Raw genomic sequence first — 26,951 nt, 5'->3', positions numbered from 1 at the left:
GACCCTTTCGATTTGGTAAATCATGTTAGGGAATATGAGTTCAGTTAAGGGAAATTTTTTTTGAATTATGTCTTTGATAATTTCCTCACTTCTGTTGTCATTGTTACTTTTTCTGTATGTTTCTTTATTTGCATATTGGACCTTTTGAGCTAATCTTCTGATTTTGTATATTTTGTATATTTTTAACTAATCTATTTTTTATATTTTGCTCTACTTTCTGAGGCAATTACTTATATATTTTCCTACCCTTCACTTAAATTTCTAACTTCTATTATACTTTTAATTTCCAAGGGCTCCTCTGTGCTCTCCGAATGTTCCTTATTTTCCGTCTTGTGTTTTTGTTTCTTGGATGCAATATCTCAACTTTATGAAGATAGGAATCAGAGGGTGATTGTTTTTCAGTTTTCCGAAGTTTTCTTCTGCTCTTGGGACTCTTCCTCAGAGTTCCTTTTACCTGTTGGTTTTGGCCTGTCTTATTAGAGACTTTGCTTAAAAGTCTAGTGACTCTCGGTCATCTGTTTGAATTTGGACAAGCGCTTGATGAGTTGATTGGAAGCTCTGTGTGTATGGGCAGGATTATTGGCTTATTGGCTTCTCTGTAAGTGATACAGCTGGGTTCTTTTATTAGAAGCCCACCAACTGGCTAGTTTATTCAGAGAAAAATCCTCCAGTCATCTCTTTGGTTATTGACAAGCCTGGTTACCAGTATTCATGAGCCACATGGTTGCTGGAGTTTCACTATTTAGAATTAGATTTTCAATTATTCTTTTTCAGTATGGTACCCCTTTCCTCAGCTGTGGCTGGTATCCCCACGTCCACATTTCCTCTTGTTTATCCTTTCTGCAGTTTTTCAGAGCGGAGGAGAGACAGTTACTTGGTAGTGTGTAGTGGAGAAGGAGATTTGGGCGGGGGGTGGAGGCGGGCAGCGCTGATCCTTTTTCGGATTATGTTCAGTTTCTCTTGTTTGTAGCCTCACCTGAACCCATCCCTCCCACCGCTGGGCACATGCAGTTCCCTGCCCCTCATGCCTGGTTCCTAAAGTCCCTCCAGTTTCTGGTGCTTTGTGGCCTAAGCTACCTTGTTTTTGGGCTTGTCTCACTGCAGCAATCTTTTCTGATCTCCCAAGTCATTGACTACTTGTCTCCTTCCTAACTTCCAAAATTTTATAGCTGTCGTCTTCCCTTATGTTCTTTTTGGTTTTGTGGCTTTATGCCCTTTCATCTCATTTAATGGAGTTTTAGGAAGGAGAGGGGTAGTTGTTGTTTTTTTTTTAATATTCTTTTTTTCTTTTTGATTTTATTTTTTCCTTTTTCTCCCCAAAGCCCCCCGATACATAGTTGTATATTCTTAGTTGTGGGTCCTTCTAGCTGTGGCCTGTGGGACGCTGCCCCAGCGTGGCCCGACGAGCAGTGCCACGTCCGCGCCCAGGACCTGAACCAATGAAACACTGGGCCGCCTGCAGTGGAGCGCGCGAACTCAACCACTTGGCCATGGGGCCAGCCCGGAGAGGGGTAGTTTTTAAGTGGAATTAACTACCTGTGGTCTTTTCCCATTTCTTCCAGGGTCTTGTTTTGCCTGTTAGCCTCTCCTTTTTACTTTATTTTTTCCCACTCAGCTTGCACACATTTTTGAATCTTCCTATGGATTCTACTTTCCCTTTACATTTTTCACCTTTTTCTTTCCTGTTTCACTAGCAAACTTCCTGGAAGAATAAAACCATAGTTGATATCTCTGCTTCTTCACCTTCTTACTGTAGTTATATTTAATGATTGAGATATAACTTAGTTGTCATTTTAAGCAATAGCATATGAAATCTGCATTTGCTCTAACACTCTCAGCATGGACACTGTCCATTGTCTTTCAGTGACCCTTTTATAAAGATCTGCGTACAGGAAATTCTTTTAATAATTTAGCATCAGGAACATTGTCTCCCTTGAGGATCTGGTATATTTCCTCCTTTTTGATAGCTCTATGATACACATTCTGTTTTTCTTTTTTTTCTGACTACCAGGCAGCCCAGAACCAAATCTGGTCTTTAGTTACATCAGTTATATTAATCTGACTAATAGTCTATTTGTTCCCTTCTCCTCCTCCTGTGGGGCTTAGGACTTCAACCTCTTATCTCTGTTTCTCTGCGTGTTGATTTCATTCTCTCATACTACAGACTCTCTACTTCATGAGGCTGCAACCATGACTGCTGACAGCTCTTGGCTCTCATCTTCCCAGCCCCTTCTACCAGAAGAAGGGGCTCTCTTGAAGAATCGTGGCAAAGACTCTGATTGGCCTGTCTTGGATCATGTACCCACCATCCCTGTGGCTGGAGTGGGGAGGGTACTGTGAATGGCAACCCTCACTAGAACTACATAGTTGGAGTCAGGGGTAAGAGCAGTTTCCCTGAATCAGGGGCGTGTCCCTCATACTGGCTTTCAATGTTCATTTTTCTGTTTTTTATTGTTATAATACATGTCTTTTATTTGTAGGCTGTCTCACTAATTTTCTGAATAATTTTAGGTATAAATAAGTATATAAGATAATCACAAACTCCTTTTCATTCACCCTTCAAACAGTTATATTTGGCTCTTAAGTCCACCACTCGGTTGATTTTGCTATTAACTTCAAATGGCCAAATCCAAAATTTTTTCAGTTTTCATTCTACTTGATTTACTTTCAGCATTTAAAACTGATCACTCCGTCTTTTTTTTTTTTTTTTTTTAAAGATTGGCCCTGAGCTAACATATGTTGCCAATATTCTTTTTTAAATTTTCTTCTCCCCAAAGCCCCCCAGTACATAGTTGTATATTCTAGTTGTAGGTCCTTCTACCTCTGCTGTGTGGGACACCATCACAGCATGGCTTGATGAGTGGTGCTAGGTCTGTGCCCAGGATCTGAACTGGAAACCCTGGGCCACTGAAGCAGAGCGTGCAAACTTAACCACTTGGTCATGAGACTGGCCCCTCATTCCATCTTTTTTGCAGCTCTCTTTTCTCATGGCTTCTGGGAAGCTGCTGTCTTAAACTCTTAGCTCTTTAAACATTACCTTTTGAATTCCTGTTTGGCATTACTTTCTTCTGTAAAATTTAAGTTATGTGATTGCTTTTCTGGCCTGTTTACTTGATTAACTCACCATAGGTAAACTTATATGTATGCTTCTGAATGCCTCTAGGCATCAGTATCACCTGAACACTCTTTTCTAGCCTTCATATCCATATTTGCAGTTGCCTTCTGGATATCTCTTTTTAGGTATCCTAGGCATCTTGAATTTAATTTCTTTACTTTTATAGTCATATAATCTAAGCCCTAACTTTTTTGTCAAGATTATTGCAGTAGGTTAAATTATTTATTTAATTTTTGATATGGTGATATATTGGCATGGTTAAAAAAATATGAAAAAATATACAGTGAAAATTCTTCCTTCTAAACCTGTCTCTCTCTTATTTGCCCAGTGTTGCTTCCTATCTCCCATTGTTATTAGTGTTTTTCTTGGTGAAGAAGATTCGCCCTGAGCTAACATCCATTGCCAATCTTGCTCTTTTTTTTTGCTTGAGGAAGATAGCCCTGAGCTAACATCTGTGCCAGTTTTCCTCTGCTTTGTATGTGGGATGCCTCCACAGCATGGCTGATGAGTGGAGCAGGTCTATGCCAGGATCCAAACCCCTGAACTGGACCACTGAAGTGGACCACGTGGAACTTTTAACCCCTTGGCCATGGGGCTGGCCCCCTGTTGTTATTAGTTTCTTATTCATTTTCCTAGTTTCTTTATGTATGTACATGCTTATACATATATAGACTCTTGTTTATCTTTCCTACATAAAGGTAGAATATTACACATATTTATAATGAACTTCATTCTTGGTGAAATGGAGAATTATGCCTTCTTCTTCTTCTTTTTTTTGGTGAGGAAGATTGTTACTGAGGTAACATCTGTGCCAATCTTCATGGCTTGATGAGTGGTGTGTAGGTCCACACCTGGGATCCAAACCTTTGAATCCCAGGCCTCTGAAGTGGAGCATGCGAACTTAATTCTCAAGTGCCACCAGTGCTTTTTACTTCTCTCTTTTTCAGTACAGTCCCCTCTGTTTCAAGATTATCTCCTACAAAGTGAATATGATTGTTGTGTCCCAGTTTCCTATAGTATTTCTTTTCTTTTTTTTTTTTTTTTAGATTTTATTTTTTCCTTTTTCTCCCCAAAGCCCCCCAGTACATAGTTGTATATTCTTCGTTGTGGGTTCTTCTAGTTGTGGCATGTGGGACGCTGTCTCAGCGTGGTTTGATGAGCAGTGCCATGTCTGTGCCCAGGAATCGAACCAACGAAACACTGGGCCGCCTGCAGCGGAGTGCGCGGACTTAACCACTCGGCCACGGGGCCAGCCCTCCTATGGTATTTCTTAGCTGTTTATTCAAGGAAAATTTTTTTTCTGGTCCATAGTATTTCCATTAAAAGTATTATATTTCACACACATTTAAGTTCTGCACAGAGTATGGCTGGGTAAGCACACCTGCCCACAATAAAAAATTCTAGTTCTGTAGTTAGACAGCAGGGTCAGAAATTTATGATGGCATTCCTCTAGAGCCAAGTAGAAATTACAGCTGCCAAACACCATGTAAGCTCTTCTTTTTCCATCTACCTGGTCGCTACCCCTCCTATTCTCTTACGTTCCCCACTCCATTCACTGCATAGCTGTGAGCAGACAAATAATCCCCGAAGATTACTCTCTGCATGCTGTTCTCAAATGCCACCAGTGCTTTTCTGTTCTCGTCACAAAGGTAAAGAAGTATTTGTTGTCCTCTTTATTTTTTCTTAAAGATTGGCTAACCTGGGCTGACAGCCGTTGCCAGTCTTTTTTCTTTTTTCCTGCTTTTTCTCCCCAAATAGTACATGTTGTATGTATATATTTTTTAGTTGTGAGTCCTTCTAGTTGTGGCATGTGGGACGCCGCTTCAGCGTGGCCTGATGAGTGGTGCCAGGTCCGCGCCCAGGATCCGAACTGGAGGAACCCTGGGCTCCCAAAGAGGAGCGCACAAACTTAACCCCTCGGCCACGGGGCGAGCCCTGTTTTCTTCTATCTTAAAAAAATTTTAGGATCTGGCCCCGTGGCCGAGGGGTTAAGTTCCCACACTCTGCTTCCGTGGCCCAGGGTTTTGCCGGTCCGGATCCTGGGCGCGGACATGGCACCGCTCATCAGGCCACGCTGAGGCGGCGTCCCACATGCCACAACTAGAAGGACTCACAACTGAAAAATACACAACTATGTACTGGGGGGCTTTGGGAGAAAGAGGAAAAAATAAAATCTTAAAAAAAAAAAATTTTAGTATAGTGCTAAAGAAAAGACAACCATAATCCCTAATCTCACCCAGACATATCCAGGTAGTATAGTAGTAGTGTTAAGATCATGGGCTTTGGAACCAGAGGGACTAGGTATATGACTGGGTAAGCTTATCTGCTAAGCCTTAGTTTCCTTATCTGCAAAATAGCGTGGAGCTCTGTTTACGTGCCATGTACCGTCAGGTACTTTACATAGAGGAATGTATTATTTCACCCTCTCAACAGGATAATGCAATATAGGTACTGTTTTATCTATTTTTGTTTTTAATGCTGAGGCAACTTGAGCTATAGAGAGGTTTAGTAATTTGTTTAGGGTCACATAAAAGTAGGTAAGCCAGATTTTGAACCCTGACACTCCAGAGATGATGCCGTTTTTTTTTTTCCCTTTGGTGAGGAAGATTGTCACTGAGCTAACATCCATGTCAGTCTTCATGGCTTGATGAGTCTTGTGTAGGTCCGTGCCTGGGATCCAAACCTTTGAACCCTGGACTTCTGAAGTGGAGCATGTGAACTTAAGCACTCTGCCCTTGGGCTGGCCTCCGGAGGTGATACTCTTAAGCGTCGTGCTGTACTTCAGATTATAGTTCAAGCAAGTTACCAGAAGTGTTAATACATACGTATATGTGAATATCTTCACGTTGATGTTTCTTAGAATAGGAGAAAAATGAAATAGCATCAATGTGGTGAGATTAGGAAGTATATCATCATTATAAGGACACTATTCCTTCATGGTTGAATCTTGTCTGAGGTTTATTAGTTTCTGCCATTGTATATGTGTGTTTTATTTAACCCTCTAATTTCTACTGTATTCTCTGTCTTTAAATTAGAATAGAGAAATTCAAATGAGCTGTATCTCTGTTCATGAAAATTTCATTTTACTTAGACTTTCCAGAAGTTTTTTTAATTTTTGATGACAGCTGATTAATATTTGTGGATGTTTGACTGCTTCTGCTAACTGATTTTTTTGGAAAGTGCTAACTTTTCTTTCCCAAACACACACTATCCTTTGGTCTTCTTTGATGTGTGGATAACATATGTCAAAGTACTACATTTCTTTTGTCATTTGAACGAATAGCCACATATAAGTTATAAAAGGATTAATATTTTCCTCTTATTCAAAACAAAGACTCCTAATTTCTTTGGACCAACCCTGTGTGTTTTAATTTACTCATTTGTATGTTTGTGTGTAGGGTTTTCTTAACTTATTTTTAATTGTAAGATACAGGAATTAGAAAAAAGAGGGTGTACCCAGTATATAGACAATTAAAACAAAATAATAAAGTAAATTTCCACATACCCACCAAGCTTAGTAAGTAGAGCATTGCTCATATCTTTGACCCCTTTGTGCCTCTCTCTGATCCCATTATCCGCTTCCCTGATGGAAACACCTTCCTGAATTTTGTATTTATTGTCCCTACTTCTCTTCAGTTTTATTTTTAAACAATATATTTAGTTGTGTGGTTTTTACTTTGCAATTTCCTGATTACTAATGATGGTGACCCTCTTTTCATCTATTTGTAGGCTATTTGGATTTTCTCACTTGAGATTTGCAGATAACTTCTCTATGTTAGTGATTCAGTTTTTCTTTTAATGAAAAGTTCTTAATTTCAATGTAGTCAAAAATTTGTTTTTCTTTTCTTTTGTGGTTAGTGCTTTTTGTGACCTGTTAAGGAAATCTTTTTTTTTTTTTTTTTTGAGGAAGAATAGCCCTGAGCTAACTACTGCCAGTCCTCCTCTTTTTGCTGGGGAAGCCTGGCTCTGAGCTAACATCCGTGCCCATCTTCCTCTACTTTATATGTGGGACGCCTACTACAGCGTGGCTTTTGCTAAGCGGTGCCGTGTCTGCACCTGGGATACAAACTGGTGAACTCCGGGCCACCGAGAAGCGGAACGTGCGCACTTAACCACTGTGCCACTGAGCTGGCCCCAGGAAATCTTTTCATAACTTGAGGTCATGAAATTATTCTCTTGTATAATCTTCTAAAAGAGTGTTTTTTCCTGCTTTTTACATTTAGGTCTATAACCAAGCCATCTGGATTTGATTTTCTGTATAGAGTAAAATAGAGAGGAAAATATTTATTTTATCTATATTATGTATTTTATACATATTATACATATAATACATATTACATATTATAGTAAATGACAACAGCCAGTTATATTATATAACACCGTTCTTTCCGCTCCTGCTCTACAGTGGCACCATGTCATAAATCAGTTCATATATGGATGAATTTGTTTCTAGACTTTTTGTCTTGTTCTTTTGATTTGTTTTATCTTTGTGCTAATACCACAATTTTAAAATTACTCTAGCTTTGTAAATCTGGACATGAGATAGCAGATAAAATTAGTCCTTCCTTCTTGTCTTTCTCTTTTTTTGGTATCTTGCCTGTTGCTCTTTGCATTTCATAACCATTTAGAATTATATTTTTCCATGAAAAATCCTTTTAGTGTTTTGATTGACTTTGCATTGATTCTATAAATCAATTTGAGACATCTTTACAATTTCGAATCTTACAATCTATGAACATGGTAATCTCCAATTGTTTTCTTTTTTAATTCTGATAAAATGTACGCCACAGAAAATTTACCATTTTAGACATATGTGAGTATGCAGTTCAGTGGCATTATGTTCACAGTGTTGTAACCATCACCAGTGTCTATTTTCAGAGGTTTTTCATCATCCCACACAGAAACTATACCCATTAAACAATAACTCCTCATTCTACCCTCTCCCTGGCCCCTGGTAACTTCTCTTCTGCTTTCTATCAGTTTGTCTACTGTAGATACCTCATTTAAGTGGGATCATACGTTATTTGTCTTTTCTGTTTTTAAAGACTTTATTTTTTTTCCTTTTTCTCAAAGCCCCCTGGTACATAGTTGTGTATTTTTAGTTGTGGGTCCTCCTAGCTGTGGCATGTGGGATGCCACCTCAGCATGGCTTGATGAGCGGTGCCATGTCAGCACCCAGGATTCGAACTGGTGAAAACCTGGGCCACCGAAGCAGAGCGCGCGAATGTAACCACTCGGCAGCAGGGCTGGCCTGTACGAGTTCTTTATCTAGTTCTGGAGTTCTTTATCTAGTTCTGCATCTAGACCCTTATCAGGTATTTGATTTGCAAATGTTTTCTCCTCTTCTTTGGGGTTTTTCACTCTCATGATAGTGTCCTTTGATGCATAAAAGTTTTAATTTTGATGTTCAATTTGTCTATTTTTGTTTTTTGTTGCTTATGCTTTGGTGTCATATCCAAGAAATTATTGCCAAATCCAGTGTCACGATGGTTTCTTCTGTGTCTTCTTTTAATTATTTTTAAAATTTTAGCCCTTCTGTTTAGGTCTTTGATCCATTTTGAGGTAATTTTTCTATATGGTGTAAGGTAAGGGTCAAACTTAGTTCTTTTGCATGTGGATATCCAGTTTTCTCTGCACCATTTTTTGGAAAGATGTTCCTTTCCCTATTGAATGGTTTCGCTCCCCTGCCAAAAATCGTTTGACCATATTTGCAAGGATTTATTTTTGGCCTTTATTTTGTTGCTCTGTATGTCTGTCTTTATGTCAGTACCATACCATTTTGATCACTGTAGCTTTGTAGTAAGTTTTGAAACCAGGAAGTGTGAGTCCTGCAAGTTTGTTCTTCACTTTCAGGATTGTTTTGGCTATTTGGGGTCCCTTGAGATCCAAATGAGTTTTAGGAATGTGTTTTTCTATTTCTGCATGAAATGTTGGAATTTTGCTAGGGATTGCATTGAATCTGTAGATTGCTTTGGGTAGTAATGACATCTTAACAACATTGTCTTCCATAGGATGTCTTTACATTTGTTTGTGTTGTCTTTAGTTTCTTTCAGCAGCATTTTGTAGTTTTTAGTATATAAGTCCTTTGCCTCCTTGGATAAGTACATTTCTAAGTTATTTTTTTTTGATGCCATTGTAAGTGCAATTGTTTTCTTAATTTCCTTTTCATATTGTTCCTTTACAATTATTTTTTAATTAAGCCTTTTCATTTTAAGTCAAGTGTAGAGTCACATGCAGGTGCAAGAAATAATACAGAGAGATCTTGCATACTGTTAACTCAGTTTCCCCAGTGCTAATGTCTTGAAGAACTATAGAATAGTATCACCACCAGGATATTGATACAGTAAATAAACAGTAATTCCATCACCACAAGGATCTTTCATGGTGCCCTTTTTTATAACCACAGCTGCTTCCTTCCTGCCCCCATGCTTAGTTCCTGGTAACCACTAACGTATTCTCCAGTTCTGTAATTCTGTCATTTCAGGGATGTTGTATAAATGGAATCATAGAATATGTAACTTTTGGGGATTGGTTTCTTTTCACTCGACATAATTCTCTGGAGATTGATCCAGGTTGTTGAATGTTTTAGTAGTTCGATCCTTATTTATTTTTTTTTTTTTGGAAGATTAGCCCTGAGCTAGCATCTGCTGCCAATCCTCCTCTTTTTTTTTTCTTTTTTGATGAGGAAGACTGGCCCTGAGCTAACATCCGTGCCCATCTTCCTCTCCTTTATATGTGGGATGCCTGCTATATCATGGCTAGGCAAGTGGTGCATAGGTCTGCACCTGGGATCTGAACTGGTGAATCCCGGGCTGCTGAAGCAGAATGTGCGAACTTAACTGCTGTGCCACTGGCTGGCCCCAGTGGTTCTGTCTCTTTTAATGCTTTGTATTCTATGTTCTGGTCAGTTTGTTTAACCATTGGTATGCTGAAAGCTGTCTCAGGTATTTCCAGGTTGGGGCTGTTATGAATCAAGCTGTTAGAAACATTCACATACAGATTTTTGTGTGAATGTAGGTCTTCATTTCTCTGGGATGAATGTCCAGTGGTACACTTGCTAAGTACTATATGGCTGCATGTTTAGTTTTTTTTAAGAAATTGGCAAAGTGTTTTCCAGAGTGACTGTACTGTTTTACGTTTCCACTGGAAATCTGTGAGCTATCCAATTTAGCATCCTTTCAGTGTGGGGCATTGTCACTATTCTTTTTATTTAGTAATTTTTTTAGGTGTGTAGTGGTATTTCGTTGTGGTTTTAATTTGCATTTATCTAATGACTGATGATGTTGACCATCTTTGTGCTGATTTGCTATCTGTGTATCCTCTTTCGCTGAAATATCTGTGCATGACTTTTGCCTATTTTTTAATTTGTTTATTTATTTTGAAAACATTTATGTTTAGAATTAGCCAGCTGGACTCAGTTTAGATCATGCCAGTTTTGTTGGCAACATTCAAAGCATCATAGTCAGGAGGCAGTGGAACATAAGCTGCCTTCTGTCTGTCAGGGCTGAGGTGGAGAAGGAAAGGAAGCCTTAGTCCCTTTTGCTCTCACTGCCCTCACACCCTGTCTTCATTCCCCAGTCTTCTCGCATAGCAGTGCTTCCTTTGTGCTTGTCATTTTTTTTCCAGATAGTGATTTTTTCCATTCTTTGCTGATCTTTTTTATTGTAGAGTTTGACAGTTCTTTATATAGTCTAGCTATGAGTACTTCGTCAAGTATGTGATTTATTTTTTTATTTTTTGTTTTTTTGAAAGATTTTATTTTTTTCCTTTTTCTTCCCAAAGCCTCCCGGTACATAGTTGTATATTCTTTGTTGTGGGTCCTAGTTGTGGCATGTGGGACGCTGCCTCAGCGTGGCTTGATGAGCAGTGCCATGTCCGCGCCTAGGAGTCGAACCAACGAAACACTGGGCCGCCTGCAGCGAAGCGTACGAACTTAACCACTCGGCCATGGGGCCAGCCCCTATGTGATTTATTTTTATTTTCTTCTGGGCTGGAGCTTGGGTTTTCATCCTCCTAATGGACTTTTTTTGCAGAGCAAGAGTTTTTAATTTTGTTCAAGTCCAGTTTATGAATTTTTCCTTTTACGGATCATGCTTTTATTGTCAAATCTGATAACTCTTTACCTAACCTTAGATCCCAAAGATTTTTCTCCTATGTTTTCTTTTAAAAGTTTGATAGTTTTTTATTTTTTTTTTTATGGAAGATCAGCCCTGGGCTAACACCTGCTGCCAATCCTCCTCTTTTTGCTGAGAAAGACTGGCCCTGAGCTAACATCCGTGCCCATTTTCCTCTGCTTTATATGTGGGATGCCTACCACAGCATGGCTTGCTGAGCAGTGCCATGTCCACACCCGGGATCTGAACTCGCGGACCCTGGGTTGCTGAAGCGGAATGTGGAAGCTTAATCGCTGCGCCACCAGGCCAGCCCCTAAAAGTTTGACAGTTTTATGCTTTACATTTGAGTTTGTGATCCATTTTGAGTTAATTTTTGTATAAACTGTGTGAGACTTAGGTGAAGGTTCTTTTTTTGCCTATGAGTGTCCTGATGCTCCAGTGCCGTTTGTTGAAAAGTCTATCTTTCCTCCATTGAATTGCTCTTGCACCTTTGTTCAAAATCAGCTGAGCATCTTTGTTTGAGTATATTGCTGGGCTTTTTGTCCTGTTCCGTTGATCTCTGTGTCTGTCTCTCTGGTGGTTTCACACTCTCTTAATTACTGTACCTATATAATAACTCTTGAAATCAGGTAGATGATTCATTCCACTTTATTATTCTTTTTCAAAATTGGTTTTGGCTGTCTAGTTCCTTTGTGGTGTTGGTTTAAAAGAAAAAAAACAAAACATATAATAATAACCTGTCTGTATCTATCCAGAAAGCTTGCTAGGATTTTGATAGAGATATCATTAAACCTGCACATCAGTTTGTGGAGAATTGGCATCTTTACTATATTGAGTTGAGTCTTCTAAAAGACGTTCTGTGCGTTTCCATTTATTTAGATCTTTGATTTCTTTTGTTGGTTTTGCATGGTTTGTAGCCTACAAGGCCTATCCATGTTTTTTGGATTTATACCTAAGTATTTAATTTTTTTGGAAGCAATTATAAATAGTATTGTACATTTAATTTTGGTGTCCACATATTTATTGGTATTATATGGAAATAACAGTTGATTTTTATATTTATCTTGTATCCTTCAACCTTGCTGTATTCACCTAATAGTTCTAGGAGTTTTGTTGTGGATTTCTTATGTAGATAAATGTGTCATCTGAAAATAGATTATTTTTATTTCTTCCTTCTCAATTTGTATGCCTTTTATGCTTGCCTAATTGTTCTGGCTAGAAATTTCAGCCCTGTGTTGATTAAGATTAGTGCTAGTGGACGTACTTGCCTCGTTTCCGACCTTAGGGGGAAAGCGTTCACTCTGTGATGAAAACCACTAAGCAGGATGTCAGCTGTAGGTTTTTTGATGTTCTGTATGAAGTTGAGAAAGTTTACCTCTGTTCTATTCCTATTTTTCTTAGCTTTTTTGAAATCATGAATGGGTGCTGAACTTTGTCAAGTGCTTTTTCTGCATCAATTCATATATGTAATTTCTTTGGCCTGTTAATGTTCTAGATTGCATTCATTAATTTTGAATATTTAACCAGCTTTAGAGTAAGACTCTCTTGATCAGGGCATACAGTTCTTTTTATATATTACAGTAGTCTGTATTTTGTTAAGGGTTTTTGTGTCCATTCGTGAGGGATATTAGTCTGTAGTTTTCTCTTTTCGTACTCTGGTTTTGATATTGGAATAGTGGTAGGTTTATAAAATGTATTGGCAAGTCCTCCCTCCTTTTCTGTTTTCTGGAAGAGATTGTATAGAATTGGTGTTAATTCCTCTTTAAATGTTTGGTACAGTTCTTCGTTGAAACTGGGCCTTCATATTTCTTTTTTGTTAGTTTGTAAACTACAAATTAAAATTTTAAAATAGTTACAGGGCTCTTCAAATGATTAGTTTCATGATTGGTGAGTTGGAGTAGTTTATGTTTTTCAAGGAAGGGGTCTATTTTGTCTAACTGTCTATGTGTGTGAAGTTGTTGGTAGCATTCCTTTATTATCCTTTTGATGTCTACAGGCTCTTTACTGATATCCTGTTGCATTCTTGATACTGGTAATTTGTCTTCTCTCTTTTTTTCTTTGTCAATGTTGCTAGAGGTTTATCAATTTATTGATCTTTTCAAAGAACCAGCTCCTTGTCTTGTTGATTTTTCTTTTTTTTTTCCTATTTTAAATTTCATTGATTTCTGCTGTTATATTTATTTTTTCCTTCTGTTTGCTTTGGATTTATTTTGTTCTTTTTTTAGTTTCTTGAGGTGGAAGCTTAGATTATTGATTTGAGAGTTTTCCATTTTTCTGTGCATTATATAAATTTCCCTTTTATCAGTGGTTTAGCTATGTCCCACAAATTTTGCTTTGTTATATTTTGATTTTTGTTCAGTTCAATATGTTTTTTTCGTTTTCCTAGAGGCTTCCTCTTTCATTATTTTGCTACTTCCTTCTGGCCTCTGTGCTTTCTGATGAGAAATCTGTTCTCATTCAAATTGTTTTTTCGCTTGTAAATAAAATGTCGTTTTTCTCTGGCTGCTTTCAAGATATTTTTCTTGTTTTCAGATTTCAGAAGTTTAATTAGGATGTGTTTAGATGTAGATGTCTTTGGAATTATCCTGTTTGAGATTTGCTCAGCTTCTTGAATCTGTAGTTTTGGGGATTTTTCAGCCATTATTTATTTAAGTAGTTTTTCAGTTCCACCTTGTTTCTCCTTTCCTTCCTGGGACTCTGATGACGTGAATGTTAGGTTTTTCGTTATAGTCTCAAAGATCCTTGAGGCTCTGTTCATTTTTTTGTTCTCAGTTATTTTCTCTGTTGTTTACTTTTTATCGTTATATCTTCTAGTTCACTGATTGTTTTCCTCCCTTTCCTTCATTCTGTTGCTGAGATCATCCATTGAGCTCTTTGCTTATTGTACTTTAAGTTCTAAAATTTCTATTCGGCTCTTCTTTCTATCTTCAGTTTTTTGCTGAGACTTTCTGTTTTTCCTTTCTGTGTTCATAATTACTTGTTGAATCATTTTTATCATGTGCTTTTAAATCTTCATAGATAATTCTAACATCTCTGTCAGGTGTTAAAATTACAGATATCTCAGTATTGGCATCTGTTGATTCTCTCTTTTAGTTCTGTTTGAGATCTCCCTAGTTCTTGGTATGATAGATGATTTTTGATTGAAACCTGACATTTTTGTATTATGTTATGGGACCTTGCATCTTATGTAAACCTGTTTTAGCTGGCTTTCTCTGACACTTGTCTGACAGGAGAAGACTGTGGGCACTATTTCCTTATGCCAGGTAGGGGATGAAGTTCAAGTTCCCTGTTTGGCCTGGGTTGACATCTGAGGGAACCTGCTTGTTATTGCTGAGCTGAGTTGGGAGTTATGGCTCCTTACCTGATTTCCACGTTGGATGTAGCCTCACTTACCACTGTGTGTTGGTGAAAGTCCTGACTCCCTGCTAGACCTTCTCTGATACCACCCCAGTGGGAACAGAGTGGGTTGTCTTGTTACTGCCAGATGGAGGTGAAAGTCCAGGGTTTCCATGTTGTCTTCACTGACGCCATAGATGGGGGAGATGCTCATTACCAGCCATGAGGATGAAAGTTCTGATTCCCTGCATGACCTGCTCTTACATTAACCCAGTGAGAGTCTTGGGATGACTCATAGTCTCAAGAGGGTGGATGTGTAGGTTCCCCACTTGACCATTTCAGGAGTGGGTAGGGCCAGTTTTTCTGTGATATTTTGCTGGAGTAGAGCAGCTACTGTCTAAAAGTTTTCTTTCTAGCTAATATGCCCCTTTCCCAGTCCTTTGTCTAGAGAGAGAAGCTTTTTGTTAGGGCTTCATTTTTGGTCTGTGCTGTTGGTGCTTCTGGGTTGCTGACTTGTTTCATTCCAAGAGTGGGACATATTAGGCAGAAAGAAAACCCAGGGAACTCACTGCTCTGTTGTTCCTTGGGTCCTGTGGTCTCTAGCTAATTTGCCTTCTCACCACCTTTCAGAATACGTTTGTTTTGTTTATAAAGTCTGCAGTTTTTGTTTCTACTTAGCAGAAAGAATAGGGAAAAGTACATGTGTTTTATCCTCTCAGAATAAGTCTAGTCTTTGATTTCATTGAGTTTGCTCCGTTGTTTTTCTGTTTTATTTCATTGATTTCTGCTCTGATCTTTATATTTTTCTCTTTTAGTTTCTTAAGGTGCAAGGTGAAGTAATTGACTTGAGTTTCTTTTCTAATATAGGCTATTAGCGCTATAAATTTCCCCCTCAATTATTGCTTTAACTGGCTGCCGCAAATGTTGGTAAGTTTTTTTTTCACTTTCATTCATTTCAAAATACTATTTTCTCTTTTGATTTCTTCTTTGACCTATTGGTTATTTAGAAATGTATTTAGATTCCAAACATCTGGGTATTTTTCCGTTGATTTTTGTCATTGATTTCTAAATTAATTGCATTGTGGTCAGAGAAAATTCTTTATATGACTTGAAAACTTTTAAATTTATCAAGTTGTTTCATAGCCTGAATGTGGTCTGTCTTGGCGAATGTTCCACGTGTCCTTCAAGAGAATGTGTATTCTGCTAGTTTGTAAACAGTATTCTATAAAGTTACTTAATGTCAGTTTGCTTGATGATATTATTCTGGTTGATCATATTGTTCAAGGCTTATGTATCCTTAGTGATTTTCTGTCTGCTGGTTCTACCAGTTATTGAGAGGGTTTGTTGAAATGTCCAGATATAATTGTGGGTTTTCCCATTTCTTCTTGTAGTTTGGTTATTTTTACTTTATGTACTTTGAAGCTGTTTTTAGGTGAATAAATGTTTAGGATTTTTGTATCTTAATGAGTTAAACCCTTTATCTTTGTGAAATGACCCTCTTTTTTCTTGATAATGCTGATTTTGAAGTTTACTTTGTATATTAATACAACTGTTTCAACTTTCTTTTGATTTTGTGGTTGTAATATGACCTTTTTCTCTGGCTGCTTTGAAGATTTTTTCTTTGTCTCTGGTTTTAGGCAGTTTGATTATGATGTTTTGGTTTACGTTTCTTTATGTTTCTATCGTTTGGTGGCTTTTAAAGAGTGCTTTCTTCTATGTGTTTATAGTTTTCCTCAAATACGGCAAATTGTTTACATTATTTCTTCAGATATTTTTTTCTGTATTATCTCCTTTGTCGCCCCAATTACAAGAATATTTGGTTTTGTAAAGTTGTCTCAAAGCTAACGTTTGCTCTGTTCATTCATTTTTTAAAGTATTTTTTCTCTCTCTTTCATTTTGGTTAGTAACTATTACTTGATTTCATGGGCTGTAAGTCTCAGAGTATGTTTGTCATCTTAGACCTTGTAATTTTCATCTCTAGAAGTTCAAATTTTTTAATTCTTTGATGTTTCTGTGTAACATGTTTAATGTTTCCTCTAGCTTCTTGAACAGATGGAGTGTATTCATAATTGCTTTAAATGACTTTTGTACTAATTCTATTGTCTGTGTCATTTCAAGATTGGTTTGATTGACTGGTTTTTGTTTCATTATGAAGTGTAATTTCCTGCTTCCGTTATGTCTTGTAAGTTTTTATTGACTTTTAGTCATTGTGAATTTTATCTTGTTAGGTTCTCTATTTTAGTATGCCTAAAAACATTTTTGGACTTTGTTTTGTGACATGATTAAGTTACTGGAAAACAGTTTATTCATTTTGGGTCTTGCATTTATGTTTTGTTTGGATGGAACAGAGCTTTGTTTAGTCTAGGGTTAATTTTCCCCTCCTTCTGAGGCATTACCCTTCATAGTACTCTGATGTGGTATGAATTATAGGTTTTCCATTCTGGCTTTTGGGAAGAGGCCTTATTTGCATCCTTATGAGAGTTCTGGGTGCTGTTACTTTGTTTTTTTCTTTAGAAAATGGAAATTTTCTTTATTTTTCCATGTCTACAAGATAATCACTTCTATATACACATTGAATATACACTTCAAAATTCTATATATAAAAATATAGTTTACCCCATTGCAATCCTTCTGTTAATACTGGTATTATTCTGTTAATACTTGCTTTTTTCATTCATAGTATTGTTAAGTTAACCATGTATCTTGAACATTTCACCTCAGTCAATGTGGACCTCTTCATCCTTACTATCATTGTAGAGGATCCATTCTCTGATGTATCATATTCTTTTCTTTTTTGTCAATTCCTTTTTTTATGGACATTAGGGTGCTTCTGATATTTTGCTATTAGCAACAACACTTTGATGAATGTTCTTGTTACATTATTTGTGCGCACATTTGCTCTATTACCTTGGGAAGCATTGCTAGAAATGATATTGAATGGTGAGAATTTACATTGGCTGCTGCTACTTCTGAATCTTTTGGTGGTTCTCCCCTTGGCCTTGAACAGTTCTCTCCCGTGCAAGTGCTGATTTGTTACTCAGTACATTCTAGGGTAAGCCCCTGTAGATCTCTTCATTTTTCTCTCTCCCCAGCTCTCTGCTCAGTGGGTCTCCCTTGTGAGCTCTAGCCACCTTGGCTTCCTTGCACTCCCAACACCGTTTTCTCAGCTTAAGGAGACTACAGGCTCTGCCTGGGTTCCTTCTCCCTGTACCATGGCCTGGAAACTCAAGGCAGTAAGCTGGGCAAACGGATGGCTTATGTTGTTTGTTTCTTGTCTGCCAGGGATCACTGTCATTCCTCATCTGTTCTCCAAAATCTTCAGTGTTGTTGTTTCATATGTTTTGTTAGGTTTTTATTATTTCATGTAGAAGGCTAAATCTGGTCCCTTTTATTCCGTCTTGACTGGATGTGGTATCGTTGTGGTTTTATTTTGCATTTTCGTAATGACTAGTGATATTGAACACATTTTAATTCGCTTATTGACCATTCATGTGTTTTCTCTTGTGAAGAGTTTTTTTAAACCTTTAGCCCTTTTCCTTCTTTCTTTCCTTTCTTTCTTTTTTTTTTAAAATTTTTTTCCCTTTTTTTCTTCTTCTCCCCAAAGACCCCCAGTACATAGTTGTATATTCTAGTTGTGGGTCCTTCTGGTTGTGCTATGTGGGACACCACCTCAGCATGGCCTGATGAGCAGTGCCCTGTCTGTGCCCAGGATCTGAACTTGTGAAACCCTGGGCTGCCGAAGCAGAGCACGTGAACTTAACCACTTGGCCACGGGGCCGGCCCCTATTTTTCTTTGTTCTTTGTTTGTTCATCTTTTTTTTCTTTTTTTTTTTGAGTTGCAAAAGGTCCTTGTATGTCCTGGATACCCATTCTTTGTTGGGCGAATGTTTTGTAAATACTTGATCCAAATCTATGTTTTCCTATTTATTTTCTTAACTGTGCCCCACCCCCCCTTTTTTTTTTGGTGAGGAAGAGTGGCCCTGAGCTAACACCTGTTGCCAATCTTCCGCTTTTCTTTTTGTCTCCTCACAGCCCCAGTAGATAGTTGTATATCCTAGTTGTAGGTCCTTCTAGTTCTTCTCTGTGGGATGCTGCCTCAGCATGGCTTGATGAGTGGTGTGTAGGTCTATGCCCAGGATCCAAATTGGCGAACCCTGGGACAGTGAAGTGGAGTGTGCCAACTTAACCACTAAGCCACTGGGCCAGCCCCTTAGCTATGTGTGCCTTTTGTTGAGCAGAAATATGTAAGTCTGACGGAGTTTAATTTACCGGTTTTTTCTTTCGTAGTTATTACTTACTGTGAGCTAGGATGCTTCTGCCTAACCCTGAAGTCATGAAAGTAATTTCCTTTGTTCCCTCTGAAACTTTTTGTTTTTGCTAGTTTATATTTAGATCTGTGGTGCATCTCAAATCAAGTTTTGTAGGTTTTGCTTTTTGCATATGGATGTCCAATTGTTTCTGCACCATTTGTTGAAAAGAGTCTTCTTTCCTTACTGGATTGCTTTGGAGAAACATCACTTGGCTGCGTGAGTAGTCTCTATTTCAGGAATCTTTATTTTGTTCTGTTGATCTGTTTGTCTGTCCTTATATCATTACCACATTATTTTGTTTGTAACTTTGTAGTAAGTCTTGAATCAGATTTGCAAGTCCTGCAACCTTTTTCATCTTTTTCGAGATTGCTTTGTATATTCTAAGTCCTTAACATTTCCATATAAATTTTAATATTTGCTTTTCCATTTCTCCAAAAAGGCTGGTGGGAATTTAGTATTGCACTTGCTTTGAATCTATAGATCAATTGGAGGAGAATTGACTTGTTAATGATGTTGTCATCTTTTCTTAGCATTGTACATCTCTCCATTGATTTAGGTCATCTGTGTGTTTTTCCAAGCAGCATTATTTTGGTCTTGCATGTCTTTTGTTTTTAAAGATTTTATTTTTCTTTTTTCTCCCAAAGTCCCCCGGTACATAGTTGTGTATTTTTAGTTGTGGGTCCTTCTAGTTGTGGCATGTGGGACGCTGCCTCAGCCTGGCTTGATGAGCCGTGCAATGTCCGCACCCAGGATCTGAACCAGTGAAACCTTGGGCCACCGAAGCAGAGCACCGGAATTTAACCACTTGGCCTTGGGGCTGGCCCCTCTTTTCTTTTTAAAATTATTTTTATTTTTAAATGTTTCATGTTATTTGATGCTATTGTAAGTGTATTTTAAAGAATTCAGGTTCTAATTATTTATTCTTAGTGTATGGAAATAGAATTTTATGTGTCTCAACCTGTGTCTTACAGCCTTACTTAACTCACGTTAGTTCTGTGAGATTCTTTTTTTCTGTTTTTGGGGAAGATTCGCCCTGAGCGAACATCTGCTGCCAATCCTCCTCTTTTTGCTGAGGAAGATTGGCCCTGAGCTAACGTCTCTGCTCATCTTCCTCTGTTGTATGTGTGGGATGCCTCTGCAGCATGGCTTAATAAGTGGTGGGTAGGTCTGTGCTCGGGATCCGAACTGGCGAACCCTGGGCCACTGAAATGGAATGTGTGAACTTAACTACTGTACTACTGGGCTGGCCCTTTCTATGAGTTTTTTGGGCACATAACTTAGATTTTTCTAGTAGGTGATCATGTCATAAAACTTTTACCTCTTTCCAATTTGTATTCTGTTTATTTTCTTCCCGTATTGCATGTACTTAAATCTTGTTTCCATTTTTTAGGGAGGGCACTCAGCTTTACACTGTTAATTATGATGTCAACTGTAGGCTTTTTATTGATTACCTTTATCAGGTTGTTTTAAAATATAGGTTTTATTATTATTTAAGTATGGCAGGCAGTTACAGATCAAGAGAGGACTGCCATTGAGAAGATAGTTTGTTATAGTCATAGATCCCCAGAGGAGAGGGTCCACCACTATACAGGAGGAAGCCAGTTGGGGAAGCACCAGGGTCACCTAGGAGGCAGAGGGAGTACAAGGGAGGAGATAAAGGCATGAGCCTTTGTTTTGGTTTCTGTGGGAAGAAATAGGCAAGGAATGGCAATCAGGTTTAGGATTATCTAGTTTGAATAATTTCAAGGGCTCTGGGGCATAGGGGCTGCTGCTGGTTGTCTGGTACCTGGCCTTGGGGTGATTAGAGCAGTGGAATATAGTGACTGGAGTGTAAAATAGATAGAGATGGTTGGGGTTATGGGCTCAGGATTGGTTGGGTTGCGTTTGAAAGCTAGCTGGGGTGTTGTTTGCTATCTCCAGGAATTAGCTAGCCCTGGGAGGGGCAGTCCCCTCCAGTGTTTGCAAGGCCTCGAAGTATCAAAAATACATAATGACAAGATTTTACACAGGTTGAATAAGATCTCTTTTATTCCTAGTTTTCTGATAGTTTATAGAGTGAGTGCATATTGAGTTTTGTCACATGTTTTTTGCATCTGTCGGATGATTATATGTTGCATTTAAAATAATATGATGAATTTCATTGTTTTGTTTTCAAATGTTTCATCAACCTTGTATTCCTGGGATAAACTTCACTTGGTCATAGTGTATTATCCTTTTTATATATTGCTGGATTTAAGTTGCTCATATTTTATTAAATATTTTTGCATCTGTGTACATGAGGGATGTTAGTAATTGTCTTCTTTTGTAGTTTCTTTTCAGGTTTTGGTATTATTGGTATGTTCATTAGTATTATTTATGCTGAACTTAGAAAATGGTTTTGGAAGTGGTCTCTATCTTTTGGGAGTGTTTGTGAGATTGATGCTGTTTCTTCCTTGGTGTTTGAAGGCATTTACTGGTGAAAAAATCTGAGCCTAGAGAATTTTGGGGAAGGATTTTGATAATGAATTTGACAAGATGCTCTTTAGATTTTCTGTTTAATCTTGTCAATTGTGGTAAATTGTATTTTTCAAGGAGTTTTTCCGTTTCATGCAAGTTGTTGAATTGGTTAGCATAAAGTTATTAATAATCTTTTGTCCTTTTAGTATCTGTGGATTCTATGGTGATAATTCCTTCTTTATTCCTGATATTGGTAATTTGTGTGTGTGTGTTTTTAAATCAATTTAGCTAGAGGATTATCAGCTTTGTCAGTCTTTCCAAAGGACCAGCTTTGACTTTAAATTTTCTCTCCTGTTTCTTTTCTGTTTCATTGTTTTCTGTTCTTATCTTTACTATTTCCTTTCTTCTACTTACTTTGGGTTTACTTTGCATTTTCTTTTTACATTTTTTTTTTGTGTGTGTAAGATTAGCCCTGAGCTAAGATCTGCTGCCAATCCTCCTCTTTTTGCTGAGGAAGACTGGCCCTGAGCTAACATCCATGCCCATCTTCCTCTACTGTATACATGGGACACCTGCCACAGCATGGTGTGCCAAGCAGTGCCACGTCTGCATCCAGGATCCGAACTGGTGAACCCCGGGTTGCAGAAGTGGAACATGCGCACTTAACTGCTGCGCCACAAGGCTGGCCTCCTACTTTGCATTTTTATAGAGTCTGTAGGAGGAATCTTAGGTCATTAATTTTAAACCTGTTTTTCTAATGTGGTAAGGAACATACTTTGTATGATTTCAGTCCTTTTAAATTCATGTGTCTTGTTTTTTGGCTCAGTATATGGTCTTTTGTGGTGAATGTACCATGTTTATCTGAAAAGAATGTGTATAGTGGTTTTTAGTATTGCTCAGATTATCCATTTTTTATTTATTTTTTTTAAGTCTAGTTTTGTCAATGACTGAGAAAGAGATGTTAAAATATCTCACTGTGTTTGTGGAATTGTGTATTTATCCCTTTGTGACAAGTTGTGCTTCATGTATTTTGAAGCATTGTTATTAGGTACTCATTTATGATTATTAACATCTTCATGATTTGATGCTTATTGTTATGAAGTGTCTCCCTTTATTTTCTTGGTCCTGAAATCTTTTTTATTAAATATAAATAATATTAAATGTAGTCACTGTTTTATACTTTTGAGTTGTATGATATATTCTTTTATCCATTTACTTTTACCTGTTTGTGTCTTTGTTTAAAGCAGGTCTCTTATAGATGATGCATAATTGGCTTTTACTTTCATATCTGTGCCAGCACACTGTCTTTTAATTAGTTTAGTTTCTTAACATTTAATGTAATTATCTGATTGGATTTAGGTGTACCATTTTATTAAGTTTCTTCTGTTTGTCTCATCTTTTTAAAAAAATATATTTTAAAGTTACTATTTAAAAAACAGCTTTAATGATATATAATTCACATACAGTTCAGCAGTGTAAAGTGTACGATTCAGTGGTTTTTGGTTTATTCACAGAACTGTGCGGCCATCACTATAATCAATTCTAGAACATTTTCATTACCTCAGAAAGAAACTCTTTGCCCATTAGCAGCCACTACCCATTACCCAAACCCTCCAGGCCCTGACAAACACTGATCTACTTTCTGTCTCTATTCTGGACATTTCATGTAAGTGGAGTCATACAATATGTAGTGCTCTGTGAGTAGCTTTTTTCTCTTAGCATAATGGTTTTAAGGTTCACTTATGTTGTAGCATGTACTAGAACTTGGTTTCTTTTTATTGTCAAATAACATTCCACTGAATGGATATACCACGTTTTATTTACTCATTCATTAGTTGATGGATATTTAGGTTGTAACTACATTTGGGCTTTTATGAATAATGCTGTTATGAACAGTTGTGTACAAATTTTTGGGTAGATGTACGCTTTTGTTTCTTTAGGGGTTGGAATTTTTGAGCCGTGTGATAATTCTGTGTTTAACCTTTTGAGGAATTGCCAAAGCAGCTATACCACTTTACATTCCCATCACCAACATAGGAGGGTTCTAATTTCTTCATATCCTTGCCAACAGGATATGTTTATCTGTTGTTGTTTATCTTTTTGATTTTAGCCATCCTAGTAGGGTCTCATTGTGGTGTTGATTTGTACAGGCATACCTTGGAGATATTGCTGGTTGTGTTCCAGACCACTGCAATAAAGTGACTAGCACAATAAAGTGAGTCATATGAATTTTTTGTTTTCCCAATGCACGTAAAAGTTATGTTTACACTATACTGTAGTCTATTAAGTGTGCAATAGCATTATGTCTAAAACAAACAATGGACATACCTAATTAAAAAATACTTTATTGCTAAAAGATGCTAAACCATCACCTGAGCCTTCAGCGAGTCATAATCTTTGTGCTGGTGGAGGGTCTTGCCTTGGTGTTGATGGCTGCTGACCGATCAGGCTGGTGATTGCTGAAGGCTGGGGTGGCTGTAGCAATTTCTAAATATAAGGCAATAGTGAAGTTTCCCCATCAATTGACTCTTCTTTTCATGAATGATTTCTTTGTAGCATGATGCTGCTTGATAGCATCATACCCACAGTAGAAATTCTTTCAAAATTGGGGTCAGTTCTCTCAAACCTTGCTGCACTTTATCAACTAGGTTTATCTTTTGTTGTCATTTCAACGTCTTCACAGCATCTTCAGCAGGAGTGGAATCCATCTCAAAAAACCACTTTCTCTGCTCATCCCTAAGAAGCAACCCCTCATCTGTTAAAGTTTTGTCATGAGATTGCAGCAGTTCAGTCACATTTCCAGATTCCACTTCGAATGCTGGGTCTCTTGTATTTCCACTACATCTGCAGTTACTTGCTCCACTGAAGTCTTGAACCCCTCAAAGTCACCCAGGAAAGTTGGAATCAACTGCTTCCAAATTCCTGTTAATGTTGATATTTTGAGCTCTTCCCATGAATCATGAATGTTCTTAATGGTATCTAGAATGCTGAATCCTTTCCAGAAGGTTTTTTTTTTTTTTTTTTTTTGCGGAAGATTAGCCCTGAGCTAACATCTGCTGCCAATCCTCCTTTTTTTGCTGAGGAAGACTGGCCCTGAGCTATCATCTGTGCCCATCTTCTTCTACTTTATATGTGGGACACCTACCACAGCATGGCTTGCCAAGTGGTGCCATGTCAACACCTGGCATCCGAACTGGTGAAGCCCAGGCTGCCGAAGCAGAATGTGGGCACTTAACTGCTGTGCCACTGGGCCAGCCCCTCCAGAAGGTTTTCAATTTACCTTACCCAGATCCATCAGAGAAATCACTATCTATGGCACCTATAGCCTTACAAAAAGTATTTCTAAAATAATAAGACTTGAAAGTTGAAATTACTCCTTGATCCATGGTCTGCAGAATGGCTGTTGTGTCAGCAGGCATGAAAACATTAATCTTGTTGTACATCTCTGTTGGAGCTCTTGGATGACTAGGTGCATTGTCAGTGAGCAGTAATATTTGGAAAGGAATCTTCTTCTTCTGAGCAGTAGGTCTCAACAGTGGGCTTAAAATATTCAGTAAACTATGTTGTAAGCGGATGTGCTGTCATCCAGGCTTTGGTTCCATTTATAGAGCACAGGCAGGGTAGATTTTGCCTAATTCTAAACGGCCATAGGATTTGCGGAATGGTAAATGAGAGTTGGCTTCAACTTAAAGTCATCAGCTGCATTAGCCCCTAACAAGAGAGTCAGCCATCATTTGAACCTTGGAAGCCTCCTCTCTAGCTATGAAAGTCCTAGATGGCATCTTCTTCCAGTATAAGACTTGTTTCGTCTACATTGAAAATCTGCTTAGTGTAGCCGCCTTCATTAATTATCGTAGCTGATCTTCTGGAGAACTGGCTGCAGCTTCTCCATCAGCACTTGCTGCTTCACCTTGCACTTTTATGTTATGGAGACAGCTTCTTTCTTTAAACCTCATGAACCAACCTCTCTTAGCTTCGGACTTTTCTTCTGCAGCTTCCTTGCCTCTCTCAGCCTTCACTGAATTGGAGAGTGTTACCGCCTTACTCTGGATTAGGCTTTGGCTTAAGGAAATGTTGTAGCTGGCTTGATCTATCCAGACCACTGAAACTTTCTCCATATCAGCAATAAGGCTGTTTCTCTTTCTTATCATTCATGTGTTCACTGGAGTAGCACTTTTAATTTCCTTCAAGAACTTTTCCTTTGCATTCACAACTTGGCCAACTGTTAGGCACAGGAGGCCCAGCTTTCTGCCTATCTCGGCTTTTGACATAGCTTCCTCACTAAGCTTAATCAGTTTCTAGCTTTTGATTTAAGCTGAGAGACAGGCAACTCGTGAACACGTAGAGGCCATTGTAGGGCTATTAATTGGCCTAATTTCAGTGTTTTTGTGTCTCGGAGTATGGAGGCCAAAGGAGAAGGAGAGAGATGGGGGAACACTTGGTTGGTAGAGTGGTCAGAACACACACAACGTTGACCCACATATGAGTGTGGTTTGTGGGTGGACCAAAACAATTGCAATAGTAACATCAAAGATCTCTGATCACAGATCATCATTACAAATATAATAATAATAAAAATATTTGAAATATTGTGAAAATTACCAAAATATGACACAGAGACACAAAGTGAGCAAAGTCTGTTGGAAAAATGGCGCAAATAGACTTGCTTGATGCAGGGTTGCCACAGACCTTAAATTTGTAAAAAACATAATAGCTGCAAGGTGCAATAAAGCAGAGCGCAATAAAATGAGGTGTACTTTTATTTCCCTAATGACTAATGATGTTAGACATCTTTTCATGGGCTTATTTTGGTCATTTATATGTGTTCTTTGGACAAATGTCTATTCAGATCCTTGGCTCAATTTTTAATTGGGTTATGTATTTTTTTATTATTGAGTGTGGAGCTCTTTATAGGTCCTGGATATAAGTCCCTTATCAGATACGTGACTTGTAAATATTTCCTACATTGTGTTGGTTGTCTTTTACTTGATGGTATCATTTGCAGCACAAAAGCTTTTAGATTTGGTAAATTCCAATTAATCTATTATTTCTTTTGTTGCCTCTGCTTTTGTGTTCTATCTAAGAAACTATTGTTCAACTCTAGGTCATGAATTATTTACTCCTGTTTTATTCTAAGGGTTTTATAGTGTTAGCTCTTACATTTAAGTACATGATCCATTGTGAGTTACTTTTTTTATTTTGAGGAAGATTAGCCCTGAGCTAAGATCTGCTGCCAGCCATCCTCTTTTTGTTGAGGAAGACTGGCTCTGAGCTAAGATCCGTGCCCATCTTCCTCTACTTCATACGTGGGATGCCTGCCACAGTGTGGCTTGCCAAGTGGTGCCATATCCGCACCCGGGATCTGAACTGGCGAACCCCGGGCTGCCAAAGCGGAACATGCGAACTTAACTGCTGCGCCACTGGGCTGGCCCCTGAGTTACTTTTATATAGGATATGAAAAACAGTTTACCTTTTGTGCATGTAGATAGGAATTTTTAATGTATCAGTTTTGTAAAGCTATTTTTCTTTGCATTAGTTTCTTAGCATTCCTCTAGTGACTTCAACATATTTCCTACCTTTTTACAGTCTATTTATGTAGTGTACTACTTATAAATATTGTACCACTTCTTGTAAAGTGTA

General features: G+C 38.0%; 1 protein-coding gene across 28 annotated transcripts in view; it reads left to right on the top strand.

Annotated features, from left to right (window-relative positions):
• MLLT10 (MLLT10 histone lysine methyltransferase DOT1L cofactor) overlaps positions 1 to 26,951 on the top strand; it is a 256,466-nt gene that overhangs the window by 12,115 nt on the left and 217,400 nt on the right. Inside the window, exon 1 of one of the 28 annotated variants that reach the window (XM_070601387.1) lies at positions 2,165 to 2,379. The exons of the other annotated variants lie outside the window; for them this stretch is intronic. The gene's annotated coding sequence lies outside the window, so the exon portion shown is untranslated. Of the gene's footprint in view, positions 1 to 2,164; positions 2,380 to 26,951 lie in introns of those variants that run through there. 28 annotated transcript variants of the gene reach the window in all.

Source organism: Equus przewalskii, chromosome 30 (assembly GCF_037783145.1).
Source record: "Equus przewalskii isolate Varuska chromosome 30, EquPr2, whole genome shotgun sequence".
NCBI classification, from domain to species: domain Eukaryota; kingdom Metazoa; phylum Chordata; class Mammalia; order Perissodactyla; family Equidae; genus Equus; species Equus przewalskii.
Note: the sequence above shows the minus strand (reverse complement) of the source record. Positions and strands in the feature narration are given on the sequence as shown.